The sequence below is a fragment of the Brachyhypopomus gauderio genome, chromosome 7, assembly GCF_052324685.1.
Source record: "Brachyhypopomus gauderio isolate BG-103 chromosome 7, BGAUD_0.2, whole genome shotgun sequence".
Classification (NCBI taxonomy): Eukaryota; Metazoa; Chordata; class Actinopteri; order Gymnotiformes; family Hypopomidae; genus Brachyhypopomus; species Brachyhypopomus gauderio.
Genome location: NC_135217.1, coordinates 17,871,636 through 17,881,868, shown reverse-complemented (window position 1 = coordinate 17,881,868; position 10,233 = coordinate 17,871,636). Strand labels below are relative to the sequence as shown.

At 43.9% G+C, this 10,233-nt stretch overlaps 1 long non-coding RNA gene across 3 annotated transcripts; it reads left to right on the top strand.

Annotated features, from left to right (window-relative positions):
• The first annotated feature begins 1,593 nt into the window (after positions 1-1,593).
• LOC143518229 (uncharacterized) lies at positions 1,594-7,601 on the top strand. Of its 3 annotated transcripts, XR_013132104.1 has the most exons (5): positions 1,643-1,699; positions 2,793-2,873; positions 3,359-3,456; positions 7,041-7,131; positions 7,277-7,601. It is a non-coding gene; the product is annotated as an uncharacterized LOC143518229 (long non-coding RNA). The 3 variants fall into 3 exon arrangements; XR_013132103.1 differs by lacking the exons at positions 7,041-7,131; positions 7,277-7,601 and adding an exon at positions 6,269-6,808; XR_013132105.1 differs by lacking the exons at positions 2,793-2,873; positions 7,041-7,131; positions 7,277-7,601 and adding an exon at positions 6,269-6,808 and having other exon boundaries at positions 1,594-1,699.
• Positions 7,602-10,233: the final 2,632 nt, after the last annotated feature.

Genomic DNA, 10,233 nt, shown 5'->3' with positions numbered 1-10,233 from the left:
TCGCATATGAAATACGAGTCAGTCATTTTCCAAAATGGTATTCCAGTCCTGTGACAAGAATCAAAGCTTTGTTTGTGTGTGCATGTGTGTGTGTGTGTGTGTGTGTGTGTGTGTGTGTGTGTGTGTGTGTGTGTGTGTGTTTGTTTTCTTTCAGGTAAAGTGAGCGTAATGTTTTATTCATCTTGATCCCTACTGTGTGTATTTTGGCGTTCCTCTGCTTCCACTCTTCACTCACCTGCTCCTTCACTGGCAAACATTTCCTCCTGAGGTGACAGTGCAGAAAACCATCACATTGAGATCTGTCCTCAGCTACACTAAGTGCACTCATAGAATATGAATAGGAATTACATTTCTTCCTCTTCTCTCTTTCACACACACACACACACACACACACACACACACACACACACACACACACACACACACACACACACTTTGCACTTTATATTGTGTCACCCTTTTTCCTGGACTAGAGGATTCTGGTATTTCAATTTTCCCATCATAATCCACACAGAAAACCATAAAGCAGTTTTTATCAAGAGACCATTTTGTGTGTGTGTGTGTGTGTGTGTGTGTGTGTGTGTGTGTGTGTGTGTGTGTGTGTGTGTGTGTGTGTGTGTGTGTGTGTTAGTGTGTGTGTGAGGGAGAGAGAGAGAGAGAGAGAGAGAGAGAGAGAGAGAGAGAGAGAGAGAGAGAGAATGGAGTATCTACAAGGAGACAGAATTAATTTACTTTATCTGTAGCTTCTGTGATGATTGCGCTCAAATATGATTTCCTTGCTGGCTGTACATTTGTGTACTGGCTGTGTATATGTGTGTAAATAATTAACAAAACAGAACAGGAAAATCAGAAAGAAGCTCACAGTGCCTTAGGGTTGCCATGGTGGCGTACCTTCCTCCAGGCAGTCATTTGGCCCCACAGTTGAGGGGCCACACAGGTGAGGGGCCACACTGAGTTGTGCACTAGATTCTGGGAACACAAAGCAACATCCCCAGTTTCCTTCAGGGAATTGGGCCCCCACTGGCCACAGATGGACTTAAACAGCTGTCGGCTTTTTCCTGAATTTACAACCTTTGGTTTCAAACTCTGCTGTGATGTTACAGTGGATTGCCAGAAAGTTTTCACAATAGTGATATGCCAGTCACGAGCCAACACACATAATTACTGATGTACAATTCCAGCTAATTCTTCTGTGAATTTACCCTGACTCACTAATTCACTTGTATCCTCATTGGCGTTCATCACGGGTGTCTGTGTGTTTGACAAAGGCTCAGCGTTTACATTTGGAGCACGATCCTAAGCTCTGAGGTTACGAACATATGCACATCCTTGATTACATTAAGCCATTCTGTTAAGCGAATGGCAAATGATTTGACGTGAACTGATGCTGATTTGACTTAATATGCAGTAATTGCTTGTTTTGTTCCCTGCTGCATACTGAGCTCATTTTTGTGTTAGGAGAACATGAGCAGACATGCTGCTGGTTTGGACTGCATTATTCAAAACGTTCAGCTGAGAAGCTATAACTGTTGGGTACACCTATATGCTGGGGTAATACCAGTCCCAGCCACTAGGTATCAGTAGTGAGCTATAGTGCCCTATAGAACAAACGAATTAGAGAACATAATGGAAATCAGCTGAATGTGTTTAATGCTGCTCTTAATTAAAGTATGTAATTGGGAAACTCTTTATGCCCATTGTAAGTATAAATGTCCATTGTTTTCGGAAACATGCACTTTGTTTTGTTAACCTGAATTATACGTCTAGTACATAAGTGTATACTCTATAAATGAATGCGTAATGGTGTGTATTTGTATATGATCATTTTATCAGTTTGTTTATTTATATCTGTAAATGCTAAACTCTTTTATGGAGTTGGCTTTGGAGGTCAACTTGAAAGATTACAGACTGGGATCAGAGCCACAATTACCTTAGTAACTGTAGAGGGAAATCTATCGCACTATCCATCACACCATTACCACGATTTTCCAGTCCTCATTCCTACAACCACCATCATATGGACTAGTCTACTGGAAACCAGTGAGGGAACCAGTGAAGCTAATCAATTTTGATCAATTCCAATGACTTGGGCCGTTACTTGTGTACAGAAACTGTAGACCTCCATGAAATACTATCACCACTACAATGGTACTGGTGGCCTGGATGGGTCATAAAAGCTCTTATGATAAATCATAAACACTGATTTTATGTATCAGAAGCATGTGGTTCATAATGAGGTATGCACAGAATGACCGTCAGGTATCAGAGCATCAGTTGACGTGATATTTTGTCCATAAAGAAGGCCCAAACTGAATCTAAACCAAAACAATGTGTCTGTACAGCTATACGGAACTTGTTGTCGTGATTAGGTAAACAATATATATTTTATGTTCCTCGTCTATATCAAGGCAGGGCAACACGACACTACTTCTAACCTAGAGCTTAGTCCTGATCCAGGTATAATACCCTAACTCTGCTTCCTCCGCACTGGTCCTCTTCCCTAGTGGACTGGTTCACAACCTCTCATAATGCCCACAACTCCTGTGCTCTAACCTCCCAGTTTAAGAAGAGATCAAATACACGCCATTTGGTACCTGCTTTGAAATTACTGAGAGACAGCAATTCCTGACTGTGATTCAAAATAACACCCTTTGTCTGATATCTTGTATTTGTAATGTCTGTCAGTCCCAGATAAAATCGCCAAAATTCAAAAAAGTTTTTCTCAGATAATGATTCATCTGCTTTCTTTCAGTTGTCTGTAGATGTTTCTAGAAATATTTGTACTTCCACAGACTACTATCAAGAGGTCAAGAGGTCAGAGGCAAAATGAGGCCTTTCATAGCGTTGGGTCAAAGATACACGTGACTTAATAGGTTAAGTTCATAGTCATATCACACACTATCAATGTTTGTAAATATAAGCATTGGGTTCAAATATATGGACTTAGACACTGGTTTCAGTGCAGTTTCATTGTACCTCTCATTGAGATTACATAAAATATTACACCACTGCATGTTTCTATTTCATGGTTTCAATGACATCCATATTAAACTACAGAGTGAACTACATGGGAATGTTAGGATGGCCTGGTCAGTGGGCAAACCCAGTGGGCAAAGACTGGAACAGCTTTTTTCTCCATTGCATCATCACAGGCCTTGTATAAATGCCTCCTAACACCAACCAGATCAGATGGCTTGATATGTTTTTCTGTAACAAGCATAGCCATCTATACTAATTAAAAAGAGCAGCAGGTCAAACATCAGTAGCTCACAACCACATACTCATTTGTTTCAGAACAATGTGCTGATTACATGGTTCCTACTTGAATGTGATTGCACCTAATGTGATTCTACTACAGGCGAGACTGTTGTGCTGGATAAATATCGAGCAGAATGGATGTTGGTGAAAGGAGGAATTTCTCAAGGAGGAACTGTAGGAAGCACAGGAGATGTAAAGGTGGGTTTGGGGTTCGGGCCCATCAGAACCAAGCAGGCAGTCAGAGAAGCAGGTATGTCTTTCATACGGAGTGGGAAGACCTGTCCACCAGATATCAGAGGCTGGCACACCCCAGACAGATAGAAGCAGTGTTGTTCCGCTTCTCACAAATGCAGAACGTCACTCCACTGCACCTACCTTGTCCTACACGTCTTCATTCACTGCCAGAGCTCCTCTCGTATATTTCGGGTCCATCTCCAGAAACTTTGTCAGAGTTCAGAATTTCTCTGAATCGTGGGTCTGTAACTTTCTTTATTCAGATCTTCCATTTCCTTGAACCTCACTACCCCTGAACCTGGGGCAGTATGTAGACACTGGGAGCGAAGTGTGGAGGTTATGGGGTTTTGCCAATATGCTCATCAGAAACAAACACTCGGCTAGTGACGTATATTCCCAGTCCTGGGACCTGCAGAATTAAAAGATGTGGGACATTGTACAAGAGGTGTGCGTAGTGGGCCTCTCTCTGTTAGCCTGGAGCCTGGATCAGTCCACAGTAGTGCAGTGGGGTAATGGGGACTCAATGAACTCAATGAAGGCCTAAAAGGAACGAAGGCCCTAATTATATATAAAAGGAGAGGTCGAATGTGAACGATAAGGGGGCATTTTAAGTGTACCAAAATTGCAGAAGAATTATGTGCTTATAGAGAGTCGTTTTATATGAGCAGAACAGTCTTAAGGAGCAGAAGGGAAAATGAGTGCTCACTGACTGAGCTGCAGGTCATTGCCTGATGATGACTGTGATTAAGTCGCAGCATTCTGATTCTCCATTGATGGATCTGTAGCCATTGTGTTTACTAAAGAAGTGCCAATAAACATTATAGTGCTGGTTCAAGCTCCCTCATGGCTTTATACAGGCCAAAAAAATGGCCATCGTATCTCATTTGGTACACAGGCCTCGGATATTAATATAATTTGAACATGATTTTAAATGTTTTCATGCCTCTGTTGCATGTCAAATGGAAGAGGTCACTTAATCAAAATGCTAACACTTTATAAAGATTATAGTTAGGTTTGCTTTTATTAATCAAGGGGCAAATCTCTGCTCTATTTTCAACTGTAAAGAGTGAGAACTCCAACAACCCTGATGTACCAATTATGTGTGTAATACCAATATTGATTTCTAGATAAAGGACAGAAGGCACATATTAATATCTGAGTTCAAGTCGATACCAAAGTTCTCTCCCTTTTACTCGACTGTACCTCTCAAATCACACCATGCTCTGCATAAGAAGACTGCGTGAACGTGCAGAGAGAAGGTCTGCTTTCAGACTCCCGTGATCCTCATTCAGAACTCACATGCACGAGCTCTGATCCCAGATCAGCATCGTGACCAACGCACCTGTAATATCTCGTTCCTGCTCCTCGCATCACTCCGCGTCACACCAGATCACTCTGCGATGTGGCTGGGGGAGAGTGGCGTGGGGTGCCGTGGCCTTTGAGGGAACCTCAGCCTGCTGGAAGAGGCCCAAGGCGGTTCCTCAATTTCCCCTAGTCTTCCATTAGTTTTGTTTCGGCTGGGTGGCTCTGACCAAAAGCGTCCAGACTCGAAATGGGAACAGACCGCGGCTGAAGCGAAAACAAAAAGCCGTGGGTGAGTGGCTTTTCCACTTTTGGTTTTTGGCCATCGTGATTCTGACATTTCCAACGTTAGTTTATGACGTGCGAGGGTTTGATTTGATCGTTAATGGACAACTCCAGTCGAGTAAGACCAGTGAAGCGGGCAGGTCAGGACTTTGCTTTGTGGAACCGCAGAGTAAACGTGGCTGTATGTGGGCAATAAAGAAAACCCGCCTCAGATCTACTGTTAAACACACTGTCCTGTGTTTTGATTCATTCCCACTCATTCTGCATTCCTGTCCTCGATTATATGGAACATCGCATGCCTGCAGTGTGTACCACACTATGACTGAGTAAGAAGAATGAGTGGTACATAAGCAATTACCTGCTCTCTGTAAACTGTGCAGCAGGCATCTTTTACTGTTTAACATAAGCTGCTCAGGGATCCAAACACTTGCGTGCCGGGCCCTCGGGACCGCTGTTCTGACCCCTGCCGGCTGGTTTCCATCTATCACCCCAGCGGACACGTCCATCCTCATATTTCATCCTCCCCACTGGTCTTCCTGACTCAGTCGGACTTTAGGGTCTGACTGCTGATTTCTGGACCCCCCCGAACCCGAACCAGGCATTTGATTTATATGCACCTATGATCCATCTCTCTGCTACGACTCATCTGTCAGCTTGCTTCAATTTATCCAATGCAAATAAAACCTTAGGCACTTAGCCATAGAAATGTCACTGAGTTCTTTAGAAGAAGAAAAAACATAGTTTATGTGCTTGCCTTATGGGAAAAAATGTATTGTTCACTCACGTTTTTTTTTTCTGAGCGGCGGAGACTAACAGGGGCGATCAGACTAATGGACTTGCTCCCAATCATTATTATTATAATGTTTGTGAGGTTTCTTATTCACCTAATGTTGTACCAATTTACATTTAACAAGCCATCACAAATAGGAACATATTGCATTTTTTTACATCGGATTGTACTACCTGAGCAATGAGCCCATGATGGTTATTTTGAGCACCTAGCTCAAACAATAAAGCTAGAGTAGCAAACAGTTCCTACACCTCTGCAGATTTTTCTTAAATCAGCATCTTTTCATTTACTTCTTTTTAAATTTTTGTACCACCAATGTTGTAAAAGCATTTCGCTGAAAGTTGTATATAACTCTGTATGTGACGAAATAAAGTTTGATATCATTTGTCTTTGTTCCAGGCTGCAGTCCACAGTGCCGGTGCCGTCTAAGGTCTCGGCGTTTGCGGTTGTGAATATGCTGTTTGGTTCGTGCATATCTTGCTGTCAAGGAGGCAGAAATCAGAGGCGTTCGCTCCTAACACCCCGCCAACATTTCTGTGTGATCTGATGCTGACGGGCGATACCTGAGACTTTTGATCTCTTCTCCTACAGTGTCTTTGCCTTTTCCTTCCTGCCAGAGAGATGAAGGTTCTGACTGTTGATTTTGAACAATCGTCATGAGCAGTACAGGGAGCTGGATCACACGGGGCTATAGCTGTCACGAGTGCTGCTCCGCCTGCATCAGTGGGGTTAATCGTATTCTCTTCTTGACGCTTTAGCGGACAGAAACAATGTGGCTCCTAATATATGAGACTTACCTCCTCTCAAGCAAACTGGTGTTGGAATTGTTTTTTTGACTTTCAACTGACATAAATGCATTTCATGCAATGCGGCAGTCCATATCAGTTCTATCACTGTTGTGGCAAATGGCTGCTGTTTCTTGCTGTTTCTTTTATTGACTGCTAAAATATCTGTTTTAAATGTTGCTCTTGAGAACCAGAGATTACATTTAAGGTCAAGGTGTAGGAGAGTCTGCAAACTACAAATATTTATAAATGACTAGAAAATATTGAGCAGCGCCTTTATATGTGCATACAGCTGTTACACCGAATTATCTTACATACCTCACATAAGAAATGTAGGACCACAATCAAGATTACCAGTCAATTGTAATTTATCCTGTCCTTCCCAGGGGAGGTGATGGGACCAAACACACAATGTTCGGTCAGCTGTAGTCGGATCTGGTCCAGCTGAAGATAATCATACCCCTTCCTCGTTCCAGGGTAATCACGCTGGGAAATCTACCTTTATGGGTTTATTATCTATCCATTGACATTCATGACCAAAACCAATTATATCAGATTTTGCAAACATCACAGCTCGTGGGCTTCAAACATGTTTTTCTTCTCTTCATTATGTTGTCAATAGAAACATTCACCATTCCCTTCAACACAATGTGCAGACTGTGTCTGTGGGCCGGACCGAGCACTTTGGGCTGACTGTCGGAGCGTGTGCAGCTGGGAGGGGCCAGCCCTGGGGTCACATGGTTGCCAGGATACTCTCTCCAACCCTTTCCCAGAGTGGTAAACCACACCGGATAATGAATGCAAATGAGACTCATATCGTTGCTTCCTCGCCGAGCATTCCCTATGATAATGAAAGAAATTATATTGGCATAATTCACTAATGAATAATGTATCTCACTGCTGTTCCCAAATGAGATTAATGGTAAACCAAGATGGACTGCAGAGTTGAATAAATGAATAAACTGTGCCCTAATTACCTTCAAATGAGGTAATTGAATGAAAATTGAGCTGAAATTGACATGGCTGTGTCTTCAATTAACGCTATATCAAAATATTTATCACCACAGCCGTTAGAAAAACAAGAGCATCCTTGAAACATCAAGTGAATGAATTAATACATCTCACAGTATATCTTCATTTGATTGGCTGGAGCCTTCCACCCCCCCTCCTGTTTCCTTTAGTGTATACTACACAGTCTCCACACTAACCACTCTTTCCATTTATAGAACGCACTCATTAATGATGCATGCATATCCTTGATTAAACAGCATTTAAACTCAGCAAGCAAACACACCTCCCACCCATTGCTGATTAAGTCTTAGAGCATCAACACTGCGTCCCTGAATAGGAAAGCAGGCAAACACAATCACCCGCATGTCTGACGATCCTCCTCAGCATCTCAATTTGTCTCCGGAACCCACGCACCGTCTCGAGGCTTCGCCGCAATGAGCCGTAGGGGAATGAAACGGGAGCCGCTGGTGACCGTGCCATCCTCAGACGAGGTGGAACGGGCATCCCTGTCAGCCCCCCCATCCCAAACACGCTTGCAGGGCAGAGCTGAGACGCCTCCACCCCCCTGTGTGTCACGCCAGGGTTGCCAGCACTGCCATGCTCTCTGCCAGGCACCGCGCAGGAAGGGCTGGAGGCAGAGAGAGTGATCAGTGATGACTAATCCCACAGCCGAGGGACCCGCAGGAGACACTCTGATTTACTGGATGGCTGCTTGGATGGCTGCTTGGATTCCAGCATGTTTCTTTTAGTCCACATCTAGAGATGACATCAGGAATCTGAATCCTGTATAATTTGCTTTTTTTTCTCTTTTTTTTACTGAATAATTCATGGCAGTGTTTTGTTGTTTACTGTGTTTCATGCTGAGATGAGAGGATGAGCAAGAAAGACAGAGAGACAGTGAGAGAGAGAGAGAGAGAGAGAGAGAGAGATAAAGAGAGAGAGAGAGACAGAGACACATGCCCTTGCTGAAGGCCTGGGGTGCTTAACCTTGCCGCGTGCTGCTGTGAGTGGGTTATTATTTGTGTGTTTGGTGGGGTGGATGAAAGTTGATGTGGCAGAGTGGTTAGCACAAGTGCTTCTGGTTGAACGCCTCCGGGCACACGTGGGCACACCAGGGATCACCGGGCACACGTGCTCTCCTGCTCTGCATTCAGCCTGAACTCCAGAGACACACACATGCACACACAGCATGCCGAATGGCATGATTTCAACTTACACCCAGCAGATGAAGCTTTAAAATGACCTTGAGAGGAAGGTATTTTCTGTAGGAAATTCTGATTCTGATACAGTATCAAAAAGTCATAAATTTGATTATTTTGCTACTTAAATTATACAGATCAAGCTAGTTAAGTAATTTCCACCGGACTGTGCCCTCTGCAAATTCCATTGCACTGCAGTTTTTATTAGCAGCCTTATTCCGTCTCTTTATCCCTGCACTGTCCTTTTCTTTCCTCTCTTATGGCAGGACCATTTGATCAAAGGAATCCCCCAAGGCTATGGACAAATATTAAACTAGTGATGTAAACATTAGATAAAAACACCATTTGATTCTGCCTGCTCACAGATGTGATTAGCATCTGATTGAACGAGTTACTTCGGGTCTCTCGTTTCCATACGGCTTATGCACAGTGTTGACCCGCTTTGTTTGTAAAAGTCTGTGTCCGAGAGATGTCTGTCACTGAAATCAAAGCCCTTCATCCTGATATGATGACCTGGGAAACTAAAGAGTGGGAGGAGTCAGATGAATCGTGTGCTGGTGATGCCAAAAAGACAGCACATCATGTGACCACACACCACATTACCATGTGACCGTGCACAAGATGGCCACACACCATGTGACCACATGCCATGTGACCACACATCATGTGACCGCACACCACATACCATGTGACCGTGTGCAAGATGACCACACTATGTGACCACACATCATGTGACCACACACCATGTGACCGCACACCATGACTGCAGGCCAGCAGGAGCTGACGGAGGAGTGAGGGTGTAGCAGTTGCACTGCAAGAGTTCCTTGTGTTTTACCAGCTTGGCGTAGGTTGTGGTGTCCATTAAACACTCCATTAGCATTCATTTGTTTAAATTGGCCCTGTGATTGATTTCACAGGCCGGTTTTCAATGCAAGGAGCTTCGTTCCTCAGCATATCGCATTTAGCGTAATCAATTTGTTTATCATTCTGCCCACATCTGGCTGCCTTTAACAGTCTTTTCCTTTCACACACACATAACGCCTACCTCACTTTACACAAACGCACACCTCATACATACATCATCCACTCAAAAAGTCATTTTGCCACACGAGAGACCCTTTCTGCGTGAGCATCATCTGTCAGGCTGGTGCGTGGAGTGCGGCCGGCCAGAGGTCACCGCTGACAGTTTAATACGTTTTGACCCGCAGTCCCTTTGCTTCCACTCAGCCATTTAATGAATCCAGGGGAGGCAGGACAGGCTGTCCAGCGCTGCGGGACAAGGCCGGGAGGCGACTGGCAAAGTGGTCCAGATTTATTCCCATCTCGTTTGCGGCACTAATTAATAGTGGCTCGCTGGCCCCCGCGGCCC